The sequence below is a fragment of the Cryptotermes secundus genome, unplaced genomic scaffold, assembly GCF_002891405.2.
Source record: "Cryptotermes secundus unplaced genomic scaffold, Csec_1.0 scaffold32, whole genome shotgun sequence".
NCBI lineage: Eukaryota > Metazoa > Arthropoda > Insecta > Blattodea > Kalotermitidae > Cryptotermes > Cryptotermes secundus.
In genome coordinates, this window is record NW_019737085.1 from 73,606 (window position 1) to 94,115 (window position 20,510).

General features: G+C 42.9%; 1 long non-coding RNA gene across 2 annotated transcripts in view; it reads right to left on the bottom strand.

Annotated features, from left to right (window-relative positions):
* LOC111870012 overlaps positions 1–20,510 on the bottom strand; it is a 359,759-nt gene that overhangs the window by 14,620 nt on the left and 324,629 nt on the right. The window lies entirely within an intron of this gene.

The window sequence follows — 20,510 nt, forward strand, 5'->3', positions numbered from 1 at the left end:
TTAAAAAAAATGCCCCTCAGAAACGTAGTTAACTACCTTCCAAACAATACGGTGGCATATCCAAGATGGAAGCAATCTTAATACGACCAATCTGAATGTAGAGTGCACATACTTTTCATGCTTTCTTGTGGATGATCACGCTGCAGTTTGTAGTTGCTCTCAATGACCGTTATAAACCCGGTTAAACTTGTACTTTCTTCTGGAACCTCCTGCAGCTAGTGGCCAGCATTACACCTGAAACTTGAGCTGTTATTTACGAACAACTCTCACGTAAATACACTATCATCATCGTGCAGTGCCAGGATCTTTGTTTTTCAAAGAGATGCAATTTTGTGCCTCATTTCCTGATGTGTAAGGCCCATAATGTTTAAGAAAATAGGAGGTATGAAATGCATCTGTCAGGAATCGGTGTACTAGACGCAGTGCAAAATTTAGGGCCACATCGACGGGGTCAAATACACCGGAATATACTGTACGTTTCACACAAAAATAGCAGGGTGCATATGGCATGTTTGCCGACACATTGGAAATAGGATTCAAATCAGTTTTTATTTAGATTTCTTGTATTTTCGGTTCAGAACGCCGGGATAGCTCAGTCGGTATAGCGGCTGGCTACGGGTTGGACGATCAAGGGGTCGGAGCTCTAGTCCCGGTGGGGGCAAGAATTTTCACTTCTCCATGTCGTCCAGACCGGCCCACCCAGCCTCCTATCCCATGGGTACCGGGGGCTCTTTCCTCGGGGGCAAAACGGCAGGGGCGTGAAGCTGACCATTCACCTCCAACTAGAGCCGAGGTCAAGAAAACGTGGATCTATACATCCACGCTCCCATACGCCTTCATGGCTCAGTGCTTAATGAGTTGAGCACAGGGACAGTTTTGCCGTACCTATGTCAGTACTAGAGAATACGTACAAGAGATATGTCATTTTAGCCGTGCTGTCTGTGTGTCTGTGTATGCCTACGGCCAACTATTTGAATGGCTGAAGCACTCTTACTAATAATTAGATGTACGGCCGATATTTCTTTCTTTCTCCAGGGCTCTACAGCCCTTGTTGGTCCCTGGCCGCTTTTTCTTAATCCTACATAGTCGGTAGGACTCCTTGGACGAAGGATCATCCCGTCGCAAGGCCTCTACCTACACACAGAAGAACACAAACAGAATAAATGCAGACAGATATATATGCCTCGAGTGCGATTCGAACCCACGACCCCAGTATTCTAGCGGACGAAGAAGGTCCATGCGAACTCTGTAATAGCCTGCACGGCCTGTACACTTACATGTAGACAGTACAGTCTGCGCAGAAATTAGCATTCTTCTACTTCCTGTTACGGCTTGGACCCTATGGCTATTTCCCATTCAGAACTAATTAAATCTTACAGAAATTTGTAGGTTTCATTAGAGTGGGGATCGGCATATCGTAAGGCCTCTATCTGCAAAGCATAAAGCAACATAGAAGATAAGTAGACATTCGCTAATGCCCTGGACCGGATTCGAACACACAATCCCAGTGAACCAGTGGCTAAAGACAGCACAGACCTGACAATGACAATCCTGATGTTCTTAGTGTGTGACGAGATTAGTGGGACATGTATCAGGCATGGGAAAAATCTGAAAGGCATACAAATCACTGCAGGGGAATCCGAAAGTAAATCACGTGAGTGACTACACGGTCGTACAGGAAGAGTCCTTCAAAAGTCTCTACTCGGTTCCTCATGCAATTTATAGAACGCGATGCCTCATTCCCGTGCTCACAGAGCACGCCACTGGTCTTCACGCTGAGGCAGATGGATCCTGCCTACACCCGCACATCCGTCTCAACCACTTCAACATTACGCCCCCACCACCGCCCCCGCTGTCTCTTAATTGGCCTCTTCCTTTGGGTTTCTTAGGCGCTGTCGAGACGATATGTCACGTGTCCGGGGTTCCGTGATTGGTAATAACGGATTCTGGATTGGATGATTGGATTTACTGGCACTTCTATTACAATTACTCTTGATGACAATCAATTATAACATCTCACAATCAATGACTACCTCAGACTCGCTCCAATCCTTACTGGACTATGGGTGTCTTCTCTTCTACGTGACTGACTTGGTTCTGATCTACGAGTCAGTCACTTCTTCAGCTTCCGGTGTCCGCCGGTTAACACTCCACAGCTGAACACTCAACTACCACGAATGAATCAATGAATTTACGAATGAAATCTCTTTTATAACCCGTGACGAACTGAAGAGAGACCACCATCTGGAACTGTCCGTCTGTTGTGTTTTATCCGTTTCATCCGTTACTACGAAAAGTATGTCAATATCGTGGCAACGCTTTGATTTCTACAAGCGTATTCGTTGCTACGAAACGCGCTTGTAGCGATCCGTTGCAAGCAAAGGACTATTCCGACACAATAATATGAGAACCTTAATTAAATACATGTGAAGCAATGGAATGAATACAGATGGCTCTAGAGACAACAGAACGGTACTGGAGAACATGGCAATGAACAGATCCTTCTTCTTCTTCCACAAAAGGCGTCAGAATTCTTTGGGTTGGGGTTTGTGGAATATTTTACAATGATTTCAGTACATATTCTATACTGCGTTGAATGGTAGGATGTTTGATAAATTAATCTGAAAGGATCTGAACGGAAGTGGCCATGGTTTACTAGTGGAACTATCCCGAAATGTGTGGATAGACTGAGGAAAGCAACGAAACAACTCGGTTGAAATAGCCGGTGTCCTGGTTGAGATTCGAAACAAATACTCGTATCTCCCGAAAATAAGTCCAAATCGTTACCGCTAGACCATCGTGTCAAGTGTTGGTCATGGTGGGGGTTTCTTGAATCGCTGATCGACTGCTAGCTCTTCAAAGAAGAGGCGTAAAATTTATTAAGTTCATTTAGGTATAATATTTGCGTATATTGCAAGGTTCTGAGATATAAAGACGTGCGTTCCTTGAGACTGTGTTTCCAGTCCTTCCTCCCTACACTTTCCCAGAATGTATTCTGCTAACACTGTAGTCTTTCCGGTCTCCAGAAAAATGAAACACTGCAACAAACAATAAAAGAATATCGCTCAGATCTGCTTGTTACAGATGTTATTACGCCACCAAACTGTAACTGCAATCCTACTGCAATCCATGTTTTGGTTATGATTAACTTAATTTAATTACTTACTTACTTATGGAGCTGAGCCCTTCTGGAGGAGTCGCCAATTCTGCAGCTACTCAAGAATTTCCCAGCATTTTATGAACCCGAAGGTTCATCACCGTGTTCACAAGAGCCCTCCACTGGTCCATATCCTGAGCCAGATCATTCCAATCCATACCATCCCATCCTATCTCTCTAAGATCCATTCTAATATTGTCCAGCCACCTACGCCTTGGTCTCTTGCCTTCTGGCTTTCCCACCAATATCCTATACGCATTCCTCGTCTCCCCCATTCGTGCTACAATACAGCAAAAGGTCCAGTAAGTTAGTCTTTATGCAGCAAATATTGTTACTGCCCTTGGAAATGCACAGTTAGTATCAGAATGTCAAATTAACTTGATGTATCACGCTAGTATTAGCTCTGTGTCATGTCTGCATGTCTTTCCGTTTATGTAATTTTATTAAGCGTGAGTTATAAGAGGAGGAGGGCCTTGGCATGAAAGTGAGTGGCCGTGGGTGGGTGTCAGCTCAACACGATCGAAGGCTGGCACGTGGTAAGTGCTAAAACAATTTCAACAATTCTGATGCCGTAAATAATGAAGTCGGTTGATACAGATATTTAATGTTAATATCATAATTTATTAAGACTGCAATCATAAATTATTTATTAATATAATGAAATACATATTTTTATTAATCCCGTGACACCGTGTAGCTAAGTCGTAGAACGCGAAAATAATGATCATTTTAATTTTCATCGGCTCAACAAGCGGATGTAAGGTGGGGGTGAGTTAAGTGTCGAGGAAGTGCAGATGGTATGCACTACCGTGGCGGAATTGGTCACATAAAACTTAGATAACGTATAAATTTCGCATTTCAGATTTTTTCATTTAGCAATGCTGTATCATCACAACTGTCTCGGCTGTTTTCAGAATGGAAATGCCGAGATGTTACTTTTTTTCCCGGAATGAACCGTACCATCAATGATGAAGACAGAATAATTTCTATCACACTTACGTAGTTTCTTTCCCCCCTTGGCACTACAGCCCCAGTGGGCATAGGCCTACCTCCATGAACTTCTCCGTTCACTTCGATCTTTCTAGATCTTACACATTCGGTAGGACTCCTTGGGCGGTGATCAGCTCGTCGCAAGGTCTCTACCTGTACACAAACACAGAAAAACGCACACAAACATCCATGCCCTGATTGGGATTCGAACCCACGACCCGGCTTCCGAGCGAGCGAAGACAGTGCACGCCTTAGACCGCTCGGTTACCGTGACCGGCCACTTGCGTAGTTACTACTCGTATAAACCGTTGAACCAGCTGCGATGGGTGGTAGAACTACTTACAGGGCACTGTCACCTCAAATGACACCTCTTCAAGCTGGGACTAAGTAACAGTCCAACTTGTGAGAGGTGTCAAGAAGAAAATGAAACAGCCACACATATCCTGTGCGAATGTGAGGCCTTAGCTTATTTAAGACTGCGCCACTTGGGTCAATATTTTAGGGAACCAAGTGACTATTTCGACGTCCCCACGTACAAAATCCTATGCTTCATTCGAAGTGCAGGTTTGTTGAGGGAATAATCAGAAGGAGGGGTACAACAGATCACTGTGGTTGGTCGCGTGCAAGGGCCAAGAAGGCCTACCCCTTATACATTCATTCATACCATATGCCGTAATAAAGAGAGACACGACTTTATGGATTTAGGGCAAATTCAAAAGAAAACAGTTCGCAGCATCGCAATTTTGTTGTCTGTCTTTCTGCGCGCAGGCCCCTGTGATGCCATCTTTAGCGCAACTGAAAAGTGCGATGTCCGAGGAGTACCACGTGACACATGTAAGGTAAACAGGAGAAAACAGAAATGCTATACAGGCCTGACGGAAAGACCCAGATGCGTCACGGATTATTCAAAAGTGTTTTGCCAAATTCACACGTAATATACCATTGAACTGAATGATACTAGGACCGTGTATGATTTCAGAAAATCAAAGAAACCGAACCTATCCAAACATTTGCTAGAGCATGGGTTCACAACATTCTTTGGGCCATGGATGGCTTACTGTTTGGATTCTCTTTGGAGGATCACACAAATTCAGGAAATTCTGGTCAAGAAGTACCGAATGAAGCCACTATACAGCAGGCGGTGTCCTGAACGAAATATAACCAGCGTGTCTTCGGAATATCACAACGAAAGGCTCGATCCTAGGCCTACACAAAAGAGTAACATTAAAATGCCTCTTAGATAATAGGATTAGAATACCGTTAAGTTGGATTGATGGGGTTAATATCAATGATTCACGATATTCTAACAAAAAAATCGATACAAACTCTAATTCAAAATTCCTCCATTTCTGTTACCCGACGCAATTGTTGGAACAAAGCCGCTCTCTGTCAGCATATCTCTATACATGAACCTGAACAGTCGGTGTGTCCACAGGCAGCCATAGGAGTTGTTTTGAATGATTTAAATGATGCTACCCTGTTGCGTGAAGCACGAACAGGCAATGCTGCCTCTACTTACAAAGCCTAATGGAATTTCAAATGGATCCGAGAAATGGCCTACTAGAAATTCACTGTAAAAATGTTACATTACTGTTAGCATGCAATCTAAATAAAAGAGAAACAGCCATTCAGACGAATGTTAATACATATAAGCATATTTGTGAGAGGTTGAGGCTCCCACATTTTCTAGACAATCGGCTCACAGATGACGGTAAGGCTATCAGCCTTACGCACCGGCCGCCCTTTGCCTTCCAGGAAGATTCGTGGTACTCATTTGTTAGTCGCTGACTCGACCCCAGGGCCATAGTGCTTTTGGAAGAATTAGGTCAACTGGAAAATCCTATGACCTCATCGGGAATCGAATCTGCAACCGTCTGGTTTGTAGCATAAAGCTTCAACCAACTGCGCTATGGCGTGCCCTCCTTGTCTGTTGAAACGTATAATAGCCAAGGTTAGTCTCTCCGTCTGTCCTACCCTTGGTTCTCTCAAATGGAGCGTTATAGAAAGAATTGGTTAAGATAAAAGATGTTCCTCTTGGAGAGATAACCTCGAGAAAATTGCCAGTTTTATTCTCATGTGCACTGGTTTGAGTGGATGCCAACTTATACCCCAATTTCTTCCGCCGTAAAGAAAGCGCTGGGATAATGACAACAATACGACTGTGACATCAAATGGATTTTGACTAAAACGGGATTGTGACAAAAGATCGTAAAAGAAATTGGACTCTAACAAAAGGGAGTTTTGCCAATAATTGGGTTTTTGGGACCTAGACGGCAATGGGCCTGTGACAACAATAAGATTTTGACAAATATGGAGTTGTGAGAGCAGTGGTATCGTGAAAACAATGACGGCTACAGACAACGAGTAACAGCAACTTCCTTTCAAGCTCGGAAACATTACAAACAAATAAATAAGTACTTATCAGCTGGAAAAAGAAAAGAAAAATAATTCATAATGAAGTCACGGGTCTGAAAGTTCAATAACTTTATTTGTTATACTCATTCTCTAGAATTATATATTAAATTATTCAATTTATTTGAATTCTTTTCAAAGTATAAACGTGACTGCAGCATGGGGCCCAAATGNACTTGCGTAGTTACTACTCGTATAAACCGTTGAACCAGCTGCGATGGGTGGTAGAACTACTTACAGGGCACTGTCACCTCAAATGACACCTCTTCAAGCTGGGACTAAGTAACAGTCCAACTTGTGAGAGGTGTCAAGAAGAAAATGAAACAGCCACACATATCCTGTGCGAATGTGAGGCCTTAGCTTATTTAAGACTGCGCCACTTGGGTCAATATTTTAGGGAACCAAGTGACTATTTCGACGTCCCCACGTACAAAATCCTATGCTTCATTCGAAGTGCAGGTTTGTTGAGGGAATAATCAGAAGGAGGGGTACAACAGATCACTGTGGTTGGTCGCGTGCAAGGGCCAAGAAGGCCTACCCCTTATACATTCATTCATACCATATGCCGTAATAAAGAGAGACACGACTTTATGGATTTAGGGCAAATTCAAAAGAAAACAGTTCGCAGCATCGCAATTTTGTTGTCTGTCTTTCTGCGCGCAGGCCCCTGTGATGCCATCTTTAGCGCAACTGAAAAGTGCGATGTCCGAGGAGTACCACGTGACACATGTAAGGTAAACAGGAGAAAACAGAAATGCTATACAGGCCTGACGGAAAGACCCAGATGCGTCACGGATTATTCAAAAGTGTTTTGCCAAATTCACACGTAATATACCATTGAACTGAATGATACTAGGACCGTGTATGATTTCAGAAAATCAAAGAAACCGAACCTATCCAAACATTTGCTAGAGCATGGGTTCACAACATTCTTTGGGCCATGGATGGCTTACTGTTTGGATTCTCTTTGGAGGATCACACAAATTCAGGAAATTCTGGTCAAGAAGTACCGAATGAAGCCACTATACAGCAGGCGGTGTCCTGAACGAAATATAACCAGCGTGTCTTCGGAATATCACAACGAAAGGCTCGATCCTAGGCCTACACAAAAGAGTAACATTAAAATGCCTCTTAGATAATAGGATTAGAATACCGTTAAGTTGGATTGATGGGGTTAATATCAATGATTCACGATATTCTAACAAAAAAATCGATACAAACTCTAATTCAAAATTCCTCCATTTCTGTTACCCGACGCAATTGTTGGAACAAAGCCGCTCTCTGTCAGCATATCTCTATACATGAACCTGAACAGTCGGTGTGTCCACAGGCAGCCATAGGAGTTGTTTTGAATGATTTAAATGATGCTACCCTGTTGCGTGAAGCACGAACAGGCAATGCTGCCTCTACTTACAAAGCCTAATGGAATTTCAAATGGATCCGAGAAATGGCCTACTAGAAATTCACTGTAAAAATGTTACATTACTGTTAGCATGCAATCTAAATAAAAGAGAAACAGCCATTCAGACGAATGTTAATACATATAAGCATATTTGTGAGAGGTTGAGGCTCCCACATTTTCTAGACAATCGGCTCACAGATGACGGTAAGGCTATCAGCCTTACGCACCGGCCGCCCTTTGCCTTCCAGGAAGATTCGTGGTACTCATTTGTTAGTCGCTGACTCGACCCCAGGGCCATAGTGCTTTTGGAAGAATTAGGTCAACTGGAAAATCCTATGACCTCATCGGGAATCGAATCTGCAACCGTCTGGTTTGTAGCATAAAGCTTCAACCAACTGCGCTATGGCGTGCCCTCCTTGTCTGTTGAAACGTATAATAGCCAAGGTTAGTCTCTCCGTCTGTCCTACCCTTGGTTCTCTCAAATGGAGCGTTATAGAAAGAATTGGTTAAGATAAAAGATGTTCCTCTTGGAGAGATAACCTCGAGAAAATTGCCAGTTTTATTCTCATGTGCACTGGTTTGAGTGGATGCCAACTTATACCCCAATTTCTTCCGCCGTAAAGAAAGCGCTGGGATAATGACAACAATACGACTGTGACATCAAATGGATTTTGACTAAAACGGGATTGTGACAAAAGATCGTAAAAGAAATTGGACTCTAACAAAAGGGAGTTTTGCCAATAATTGGGTTTTTGGGACCTAGACGGCAATGGGCCTGTGACAACAATAAGATTTTGACAAATATGGAGTTGTGAGAGCAGTGGTATCGTGAAAACAATGACGGCTACAGACAACGAGTAACAGCAACTTCCTTTCAAGCTCGGAAACATTACAAACAAATAAATAAGTACTTATCAGCTGGAAAAAGAAAAGAAAAATAATTCATAATGAAGTCACGGGTCTGAAAGTTCAATAACTTTATTTGTTATACTCATTCTCTAGAATTATATATTAAATTATTCAATTTATTTGAATTCTTTTCAAAGTATAAACGTGACTGCAGCATGGGGCCCAAATGGATGTCTCAGGGCGTGGCACAGGATGTAATTTGCAGTATCCGCTTCACATCGGAACCGGAAACCGCGATTTATATGCAAATAATATGAAAATACTAGAGATCTCAGTGGTCCTTGCTGTACAGGGTGCGTGTGACCCTATCACAAAGATAGCAGGTACGAATCCCGCTTGGGGGTATGTATAGGCGTGTATATCCGGGTTCTTGTTATGTTTATATCGTCCTGTGTCTGTACAGGCCTTGCGACGGGCTGATGTCCAGCGGAATGCGTCCTACCAAAATGTCGACAAGTTTTCCGAATCACAGAGAAGCGGGAGATATTGCACCACGCTGTTCTCTACCGTCATACAGGAAGTGTACATTGATACTCCAAAGTGGGCAATGAATTCAAATTAAAAATTTGTGGCACGGAAATGACAATAATTTATTTCTATATCCAAAACGTCAGGCACGAAACGTCGTCATTTAGAGGTAACAGTACTCCGGATAAACAAGGTTTACACTTTAAAAAAAAAAAGGAAATGTTACAAGAGGTATCGAGTTATCAGCAGACAAGCTGTAAACACACAGACTTTATACGGGTCGGGAAAGTTGGTGAGCTTGCGATAAAACTCAACTCTAACAACTAAAATCAGCAGGGCTGTTGTTTCAAGCATTAAAAGAGAATAAACGATAAAATAAATACTAGGCATTATGAGTTACTCCCAAAACATAAATAAACGTCGCATTTCAACACATAGGACAGGAAACGTCATCGTGCATTATAAAATCAGGTTTAGTTTACACGGTGGAATATCTGGACTCCACAACGCGGTATCGCTAAACCAATGTTTCATATATCTGTAAATGTTCATTCATTTGCCCATTTCTACACGCCATTTGATAAGTGGCGCTCCGTTCGCCGTGGCGTGACACGGTTCGTGCACGCTACCCTGCCATCAGCCGCACCCGGGCCAACAGGGAACACAAAAATTTCATTTCACTCAATCCACAGTGTGTAAATTACTGAAGGCAAGGATCCATGCGTTTAGTCCTCTCAGAATTATGGCACCCGAATGATGACTTCTCATTCCTCCCTCTTTAACCTACTTTCCACCTCTTCAGACTGTGAGATGGACTGGGTTGTGAGACACAGTGAACCTGTGTCAGTGACAGGATGTTTCGGATGAACACACTACCTTCATCTTCAGAGTGTGGTATACGTCTGATGAATTGGTTCGGTTATGCAGGTAGTTTGTAAGAAAGGGGTCACACGGATTCGAGGATGGGGAGATAAGGAAATTGGGCCCGATCTGAGCCAATTGGAACTCTATATTCTTTTACCATGAAGATGCAGGCAGTATTTTCATCGAAACATCGGTACCTGCCTACAATATATAGAATGTCTCAACTCAGAATCTCACAAATCTGGACACCGTCTTGAAGAACTCACACCTTATACTCTCGTCCACTTATTCCTCCGTTCCCTCCTTCTCATCTTATTCCTACTTTCCTGCTCTTTATACTCAATTTCCCACCCCTCTTTCCACTTTATCTTCTGTCTTCCCGCCTTCTAGCAATTCTATTCCTTCTCTTCTTATCTGTCTCAGGTTCTTCCTACTTCTCTACCCCTTTCCTTCCTCTCCTCATCTTGTACATCCCCTTCTCCTCCATTCTCCCTGTTCCCCATACAAAATGTGTACATGACACGATCATAATTTCTTAACATGTTCATTAACTATCGAACTTCAACGACTCATCAGTTAGCACGAACTGAAACTCTTGCGCGCATTAGCCATGTTATGATTTTATTTTGAAAATAAAAATATCTATAAATAACGTGTATTTTAAACGGATGTTTAGTCGACATGGAAGATCCTACAGCAACGAATCCTAACATAATACCCGCTTGAAATATTCACATACGCGTCATATTGAAGAAAAAACGTATCAGAAAATAATATTACACTGAACTGGCTCATATGACTAACGGTTCAAATAAAAAACAAATTAACGTTACCTGTGACGGCTATCTATTTAGGCAAGGACATTTATGAGCAAAAACAATAACTATCTGTGCTAATTTCCATCTACTTTTTCTACCTATTTCATTATCGAACTGGAACAAAACTGCCCCAGCAAATGCTCCAGCTGCGGTTGTCCTACGCCTGTTACTTCGACACTAATTGTTCTGATTCGCGCTGTGCTGGCAACCCATTCCTCGGGTTGCACGGACAGGATGTTTGTGTGACGTCTGCTGCCATTACAGACCAACCATTTGTATCTGGTTAAACGTGTTACAGTCCATTCATCACCCACACAAGGCTACAGTTGCGCCATTTTCTGGCAAGCTGCCATTTCTTTCTTGGTCTGGTAAATGACGTTTTGCCACCTGATTGGTAATTTATAACGATAAAGCTGGAATGAATAATGGTGGGGGGTCCGATCTCATGGCTTATCGTACGAATTCGTCTGCAAGAGCAGGCAATCCACAAGAAGCCTCGGTAATCAGAGTTCACGCAGCAGAATTGCATTGGAATTTCAACGCGAAAGCAATGTTCTACGAAAATTATGTACCAGCGTTAGGCCCACAGCTGATAATTTTATTATCTGACGAAATAATCTCATGACTTCTACTTGTGAGCCTAGTCTGTTGGTTAAATAACGTACGTAAAACCTAAATTACTGAATAACATCAGGGTAACGCACAATTATGGGGATCGGCAGATGTACGACAACGGAAGAATGAAGATATGTTTGGACAGTGCATTATGTTGTGTGATCAAACTAATCTAATTGCCGTGTTCCGGCTAACGCAACTATAAGAATGTATACACTGTATTCAACTGTTTATTAAAAATCACATGTTTTTACCTAATTTTACTTCAATGTTTTGGGATCAATTTTACATTATCTACAAGATTATGTAGCAACTTTATAAATTTTACAATTTTTATGTTTTATATCAATGAATCCAGCACAGATACGACTGTAAATATGGGCCCATATGCTGGTTAAAATGGTTACGATTCAAAAACACTTGTAAGTATTGCATCACCTTAAAACGACCAGTTGGATGGTGAAAATATGTTGTGATTTTTAATAAACAGTTGAATGAGTATACATTCTTACAGTTGCGTCAGACGGAAAACAATTGGAGTAAGAGACAGAAGAATATAAAAAAGGAGAGTGAAGAAGAATGGAATAAGAGAAATAGGAGATGAAGCAGGAAGGAATATGGTCAGAATATGGAAAATGAAGCGAAAGGGGACAGGAGATGAAAAGGAAGAAAGGGAGGAATAGGAAAGGATAGAGTAGGAACAAATGTGAGCGTCAGAACAAAAATAATAAATAGGAAGAGAAAAGAAGGCGAGAAATATGAAGTGAAGAAAGAATTGTGCGGAAGGAAGAAGGAAACAAAGAATAAGAGAAGATGGGAAGAAGGATGTAAACAGAATATGAAGACATGCACGGAAAAGAGGGGAAACAAGGAAAAGCAGAGGAAAGAGTAGGAAGGAAAGGAAGTATTCCCATGAAGACTCTGGGCTGAAACCAAATCCTGGCCACCAGTACCGTCCAGCATGCTCTGCCCCTAACAATTTTCAATTGAAAATATAACTTGGGCCTTTGTTCGCGACAATTCCACTGCAGCTACAAATATACATACAGGAGTGGTGTGAGGAGCCCACCAATCGTGGCCGATATGATAGCCCTTCAGGCCCTTCCTTCCCGTCAGAAAATAAAATGAAACAAGATAAATGATAAGAGGAACTGTGAAAATGTCGTCAAATTGTTATAAAAACATGCAAGCAGGCCCTTCATTAGGCGCACTCCTGATCATGCGAACAAAATGGAGACGCATGGAACGTAACAGCCGAGCGGACAGACCATCGCTCAGTGTCTAGAATCGCGTGTTGGGGGTTCCGCACCACTGGGGTTGGCCGGCTGGCTTTAATTCTCCTGAACAGAAACGTAAAGACACAAGCGGGAGTCTGAATGAGCTACGGAAGCATTCACGGCGGCAGAGGCCGACATAGAGAAACACGGATCGCTTTATAGCACTGCTAATGAAACGCCCAACATTCACAGGTGTTCTTTCATCAAACTTCAAACCGAAAATATTCACCTGGATTTGGCTATTAAAACATGACTACCGTGCCTTCCAAGCTGTTTACGACGTTTTCACTAACGAGCCTGCGGTGACGTACTCCCCCCGTCTGCATAACATTTCAACTGAGACGGAGTGGGTACCAGGAGCCCCCTTTACGCACTCGATCGGAGACTGGGGTGGGGGGTTGGGGAAACCCGGTCAAACGCTGTAAATATCTTGTTCCTATCGGGACTCGAACCCCGGTCGTCAAAACCGTGGCTCATCGCTATACGGACAGAGCTATTCCGACTCCTATAGAACGATGTGACTGTCAAAACAGAGTGTAAGCAAAGAAGGCATTTCTTCAATATTTACATCTGTTTTAAAATTCTTAGACATTATCCATTGTCATATTTTTATTTTTTATTTATTTTTTTATTTATTTATTTTTTTTTTGCGAACCGGGATAACTTAGTATAGCGACTGGCTACAGGCTGGATGTCCGAGGTAAAGGCAAGATTTTACTCCTCACCACGTCGTCCAGACCTGTTCTGGGGCTTATCCCTTTCCAACGCTTACCGTGGGATCTTTCCAAGGGCAAACAGCGGCTGGGGCGTGAAGCTCACCATTCACCTCCAAGTATTGCAGAGGTCAAGAATATGTGGATCTATACATACAATTCTTCATAAGTGCTCAATCATTTAAGCACAGGGACAACATGCTTTCTATTTAAAACGCTTCGCAGATTCAACTCCGTCTCCATCCTCAGGTGAAAGGCCTACTCAGGTGGGTTCAAAAGATAGAGATACTGCCTATCTGCGGAGCCAGGTCACCTTCAGGAGGTATATACATTCAAACACAATCACGCCACCTTCAGGAGGTATATACATTCAAACACAATCACCTGAATTATCACGCCATATATATTAGCAGAACATCAGTCCCTTGTTCATAAGCCTTATCCAATTGGATAGGCATCATAAGGTCAAATAATGATTCATATAAGTATATGTGGGAATATTCAAGCAATAAACTCAACTAAAATGTAACGCTCTGGGTGAGAATTTGGGTACGATATGTATGGGTACGCCTGAAACGGTAGCCGAGCGGTCTAAGGCGTGCACTGTCTTCGCTCGCTCGGAAGCCGGGATCGTGGGTTCGAATCCCACTCAGGGCATGGACGTTTAGTTTGTGTGTGCGTTTGTGTTTGTGTACAATTAGAGGCCTTGCGACGAGCTGATCACCCGCCTAAGGAGTCCTACCCAATGTGTAAGGTCTAGAAAAATCGAAGTGAACGGAGAAGTTCATGGAGGTAGGCCTAGGCCCACTGTGGTTGTAGTGCCAAGGGGAATATATATATATGGGTACAGACAGTGTTCACAGAGTGTGTATAGACTGCTGATTTGTTGTTTCATTCCTTGTTCAGTCGCTTTATATTACTAAGATTGTACTGAAATATTAATGTAACATTAAGTATCATGAGGGGGCACGCGGTAGCGTAGTTGGTTGAGGCGCTATGCTACAAGCTGGAAGGTCGCTGGTTCAAGTCACGATGAGGTCATGGGTTTTTTTCTCAATTGACCTAATCCTTCCATCCGCATTATGGCCCTGGGGTTTACTCAGCTTCTAACAGAAATGAGTATCAGGAATTAATTACATAATTTTCCTGGGGAGTAAAGCGCGGCCGGCGCGTAAGGCTGACAATCTTACCGCCATCTGTGAGCCGATTGTCTAGATGATGTTGGACCCTCAACGTCTCACAACCCTATGAGCCTTCACGGTCTGGTACAGGGATAGCTTTACTTTTTTTTTTAAGTAACATGTAGAATCCCTGCGGAATCCGTCCGTATTGTACTTATGATACAGCATGCCTGATGGTGGTCTTACTAATCTCTGTATTTGGGTGATGACTTTTGAATCTTCTTGTAGTTGTGCGAAGAGAGACGCCTTTATACTTGAAGTAATGTGGGGTTATGTTTATTCTCTCGTAGGATTCCTGTCGAGAGTATTGTAGTGTTTGGTGCTGTGGGTTTACTGACATGCGCTGGCCTATAGTTTCTTGGTATTCTGAACTACAAGAATAAAATACAAGTCTTAAGAAGATATTCTTCCAAATTCAAAACTTGAAGCAGGGCACAGGCGCGGAAAACAGACAACTTATGCATAAGTTTGCTTTTCGTTTCGAGGGAAGAAATGTATGACCGTGGCAGTTCTCATTTTCAAGTCTTTCAGAAGCCCTTAAGCCATCAGCAACAACCTCCATTTCCAACCTCCACCACAACTCCAGTCTTATTCTATCCCCCTTCCTCCTCATTTTATCATTTCCCTCTTCGCCTCTATTATTTCTTAATCCACTTTATTTTCTTCTGTTCCTACTCCAGCTCATCCTTTCTCGCATTTATCTCGCATTTTTTCAGTCCATTCTTTTCTACCTCATTTCTTCCTCCCAAATCACCTTATGTTCTTCCTTACCTTATCAAACTTCTCTCCTGTACCTTCTTATTCTTGTTGTTTTATCCTCGTCCTATCCCTCCTATCCTTTCTATTTAATTTCTCATTTGTTGCCGTTTCCTTTTTCGACTATTTTTCCTGTACTTTCTTTCCCTGTGCCATGTCTTGTTCCTCCTTCTCTCAGTCCCTTTAACCATTTGTTGCTTCTTCTTCCATTCGGCCTCTTCACAGCTGTGTATGCAACTTGCACGGCACTGGACTGAGAAATATGGGCGCGGTACCGCAGTGTCTCGCTCTCCCTGGCCCTCAATCCAAACGCTAACAGTCGCTGGATCCATTCCAAGCCGAGTTGCTATGCTTCCTTATAGAGTGGCATACTTTCTTATGTAGAATAAACATCATAAACAGTTGTCCCTTCCTCCGGCGACTAATTAGCATACTGCCCGTGCCGTGACGTAACAACCTGTGTCACTAGCAATTTCTAGGTGTTCGCTACGTGAGGTCACTTCCTAGTGCTGTTCTGAAAATGATTTAGATGGTGATACAATGAACGGTACACTTGTAAGTTCAAGACATGGGAAGTGACGGGTCAGATGCATGAACGTTTCGCCAAATATAAAGAGAACGATCAATTCCGGGAGGATAAGATGCGCAAGCCAAGCGCATGCAAGAGAAGAGGGATTCGTACGTTTTGGTGGTAAAAACATAAACAAACAGATAATGAAGGCAGATCTTAGAACATGAGCCAGGATAGCGCAACCGGTATAGAGAATAAGCTACGGGCTAGACGACCGTAGGATCAGAGTTCGAGTCCTGGTAATGTCAAGAAATTTATCTTCTTCACGTCGTCCAGACCGGCTCTGGGGCCCACCCAGCCTCCTATCCAATGGGCACCGGGGTCTCTTTCCCCAGAAGTAAAGCGGCAGAAGCGTGAAGCTGACCACTCACCTCGAGCTAGTGACGATGTCAAGAAAACGTGGATCTATATATCCGCTATCCCTATACGTCTTCGTGGCGTAGTGCTTAATTATTTAAGCACAGGGACAACTTTACCAATTTTGCCATTTTTTTTCCTCTGGCTCTAAACCCCCAATTTTGGCCATGGCCTACCTCCATGTAACTATCCGTTTCATTTCGGTTTACTATATCTTACACATTCAGTAGGACTCCTTGGGCGGATGATCAGCTCGTCGCAAGGCCTGTACCTGTACACAAACACAGAAAATCGCACATACACAAACATTAACATTAATGCCTGAGTGGGATTCGAACCCACGATCCCAGCTTCCGAGCGAGCGAAGAGAGTTCATGCCTTAGACCACTCGGCTACCGTGACCGGCATTCACTTCTTGGAACACTTTATACAAAGCAAAGAAAAAACAAGATAGTAGAGCACGGGCTTGATGAAATAAATAATTAAAGGTCTTCTACAGCACCTTAAACACCTCTGGTCATTTCGTACAGTACAAATAAAGAAACAGAACAATGCAATGGAGAGACCACAAGTATCTAACTTCCACCCAAAAGCTGAACAACAAAAAAAGTTTGGTTGGTTTTATAAATCGCGTGTGGTCCCGAAACGACAATTGGCCAACCCCTCCACACATCAGCAGGCGTGTAGCAGCCCTTCATATAATCCATTCTGATATAATTTTGCCTGTAACCACTACGCCATGCACGCAACACTCATTAAATACTTACGCACATGGCCATGGGCAATGGGCCACACAATGCGCTGTTCTCTGTATGTCTTCAGGCAACGGATCACGTGATCTCACAGGCCGATATGAAATTGCTCCTCCCGTCAGTGTTCCTGATATTAACGGTACAACGTCACGTTGAGCCTATAATTGCTAACCCGAATGTTCAATGTTGCTAGACGTGTATGAGACATGAGATTCGGACTTCTGGACTGGTGGAAATGATTCATTGATTTCATTAATAGATTATATATTTCGCACTGTTTGCAGTACATGTAACGAAGTCCACTGGTATACTTGTACGTACCGCGTTCTTTAACAAACCAAAACTCTGCATTCTGCCCACAGACTGTATCTAATGTACCTCTAGGAGCGAGTGCAGTCTGAGAACATTCAAAGCGGGAAGGCCCTCTCACAAATTGTAGTAACGCCTACTGCCCCCCCCAAAATTTACATCACTCGTTCTCTTTCGGTTCTGTCTTTAATTCTTCAACTCGGGAAGCGAACCTGACCACTCGCTTCCAGCTAGTGTCGAGGTCAAGAAAATATGCATTCCCCCATACGCCTTCATGATGTGGTGCATAATTAGTTAAGCACAAGGAAAACTTTGCCTCGCCTTACCCAGCGCTTAGATGTCTTTCAAACGACCTCTTCCTAAATTTTAGGAAGACCTAAAAGACTAGCGACCACTGCCTGGGAACCTTTTGAACCCAAGCCCAAGTATAGTGGACCCCCCTGTCTCAAGATCTCCTACAGTAGCGTTCTCTCTTCTTTTTTTTTATTGCTAGTGGGGTGGGACTGTCTCTACTCGTCTATAGGTGCTTGGTAGTCATCATGACGGTAAAGGTATAATTCCACCATTCTTTAGCTCAGGTAATGAGCTGGAAGCTTCACGTCCCGGCCACTTTACCCCCAGATGAAAAAAGTCCCCGATACCCACTGAATAAGAGGCTTGGTTGGCCCAACGGCCGGTAGATCAAATCTTGAATATTCTGAATACTAAGCAAATACGTCTTCTGGTTAAAATGGTATAACAAATATGCCAGTATAATGCTCATAACCAGTAACGTGACGACTGCGGTAGAGCCACCTTCAAAACCGTTTAGACTACATCAAATACAAGCACAACTAAATCAACACAATGACCAATGTCGAACATAGCGTCTAAAAAACTTTCAGTACTGGAATATTACACCTGTTTTGATAGCATAACTCACATGCCTTTGTGTTTACATAGCTGAATATAAATATCGTAATGAAGATTGCCATCTTCTGGGATATGACGACGTGTAGTCTGGTAGTTTATGCATGCTTCGGAGAAACGGACGGCCTCAATATTCATGACTGAAGAGAAAGCCAAGAAAGTAACCAGTAAACTTCTAACCAACTACAAAAAGGCCGAGTCCTTCTTGTAAAGCCACCTGTCGCTCAAAATTCAAGACGTTCCAATATTTTCTGGAACTCCAAGAAACATTGCCATGTTCACAAGATCAAACCCATGCCATCAACACCCCTATGGATTCATCTTCTCTCCTACACGAACTACATGTCCTGCCCATCTCACCCTCCTTGACTTGAGCAATCTAATTGTACTTGACGTAGAGTACAAGTTATAGAGCTCCACTTATACAGTTATCTCCAATCTCCTAATAGTTCATCCCTCTTCGCTCCAAATATTATCTTCAGCACCCTCTTCTCAAAGACCCTCAATCTATATTCTTGTCTTAAAGTATAAGACGGAGCTTCACACGCATACAAAACTACAGGCACAATTATATATTTTTTTTATTTTAATTTTTGCGTTTTTAGGCAATAGGTGAGAATACATAGGATTCTGCGTAGTTCCACAAGACAGCGTGTCGGCTCCGGTGAAAGGAAGAAGCATGTGCTTTCGATGTACTTTCTGGAAGAATCATATTAAAATTCTAATACCGTTATGCAATACAACGAAGCACGGAGCTCAAAAGGTAATGACCGTGATCAGAGTTCTCGAAGTATCAAGTTCCGAGTACCGAAACAACAAACAGTTTCCACAACAGCCACTTCCACTCACCCCTCACCTCCCCTGACGCTACAACCTCCGAAGTTCATGCAGTATTTTCGATGGAAATCAATCGATCACTGAATAGCTCAATTAGTAGCCCAACAGTGGCTAGCTGCAGGTAGAACGACCGTAGGGAACACAGAGGGCTGTCTCTGGGGGTAAAGCGGTTGGAGGGTGAACGTTAATATTTGCCCCCATGTGTGACACTCTCCCATACGCCCCAATGGCGTGAAGCTTCATTAATTATATGGATGGCCTCAGGAAGCACAGCCTTCCTTTCGTGCGTTGTATGTATCTCTGAAGATTACCTTAACTATGAAAATCGAAGAATAGTTCCCACTTCCTTATTATATAACTTGACTGCTTCTTGTATGCTATGACAGTGACTTTCGTTGACTCATCTATATAAGGGCTTATAAACTCTCACTGTATGACAGAATCTTGTATTTAAGCGCGTGGCCTAGTGGTCAGAGTTCCTGCCTACAGATACAGAGGTTCTGGGTTCGATTCCCGGCGCTACCAGATTTTCTGAGTAGTAGTGGGTCTGGATCGGGATCCACTCAGCCTCGTGAGGATAACTGAGCAGCCATTTCAAGGAAATGGCGGCTCCGGTCTAGAAAACCGAGATTAACGGCCGTGGGGATCCGTTGCGCTGACCACGCGACACCCTCAATCCACAAAAGTTGGCACTAACTTCGCCGACAAGCGGCGCTCGGTCGGTCGGTCGGTCGGTATAGTTCGCTTGCGGAATATAGGCCACGGAGTTTGTTTTGGTTGTTGGATTTCACAATTGATGACAATACCATACGCTGCTACAGGGAACGCATAAGTTAGGGGGTAAAATTACAGATTGAAGACGTAACACAACAGCGGGTTTAAGGAAAACAAGCTGCCACAATAAAAAACATCCGAAGAAAGGAATACAGATTAAAAGAAGTGGACGACGCCCCTTATGAGGTGAAAAAAAAATTTACAAAATTTAAAGAAAAATTTAATAGATTTTATTTGATTTAAGTTAAGTGAACTACAGCGTGTGCTACTTTAGCGCATACCAATTGACTACGGGAATGACGTTTCTAACCATGAAGCGTGCAGTCGCACATGCGATGAATGGACAATATTAGTGCAGTGTAGCTGTTTCACCATAGTAGAACACCTGAAGATATGGCCATTTAAGGCCGAAAAATGGTGTTGAAAGTGTAAGAAAGAC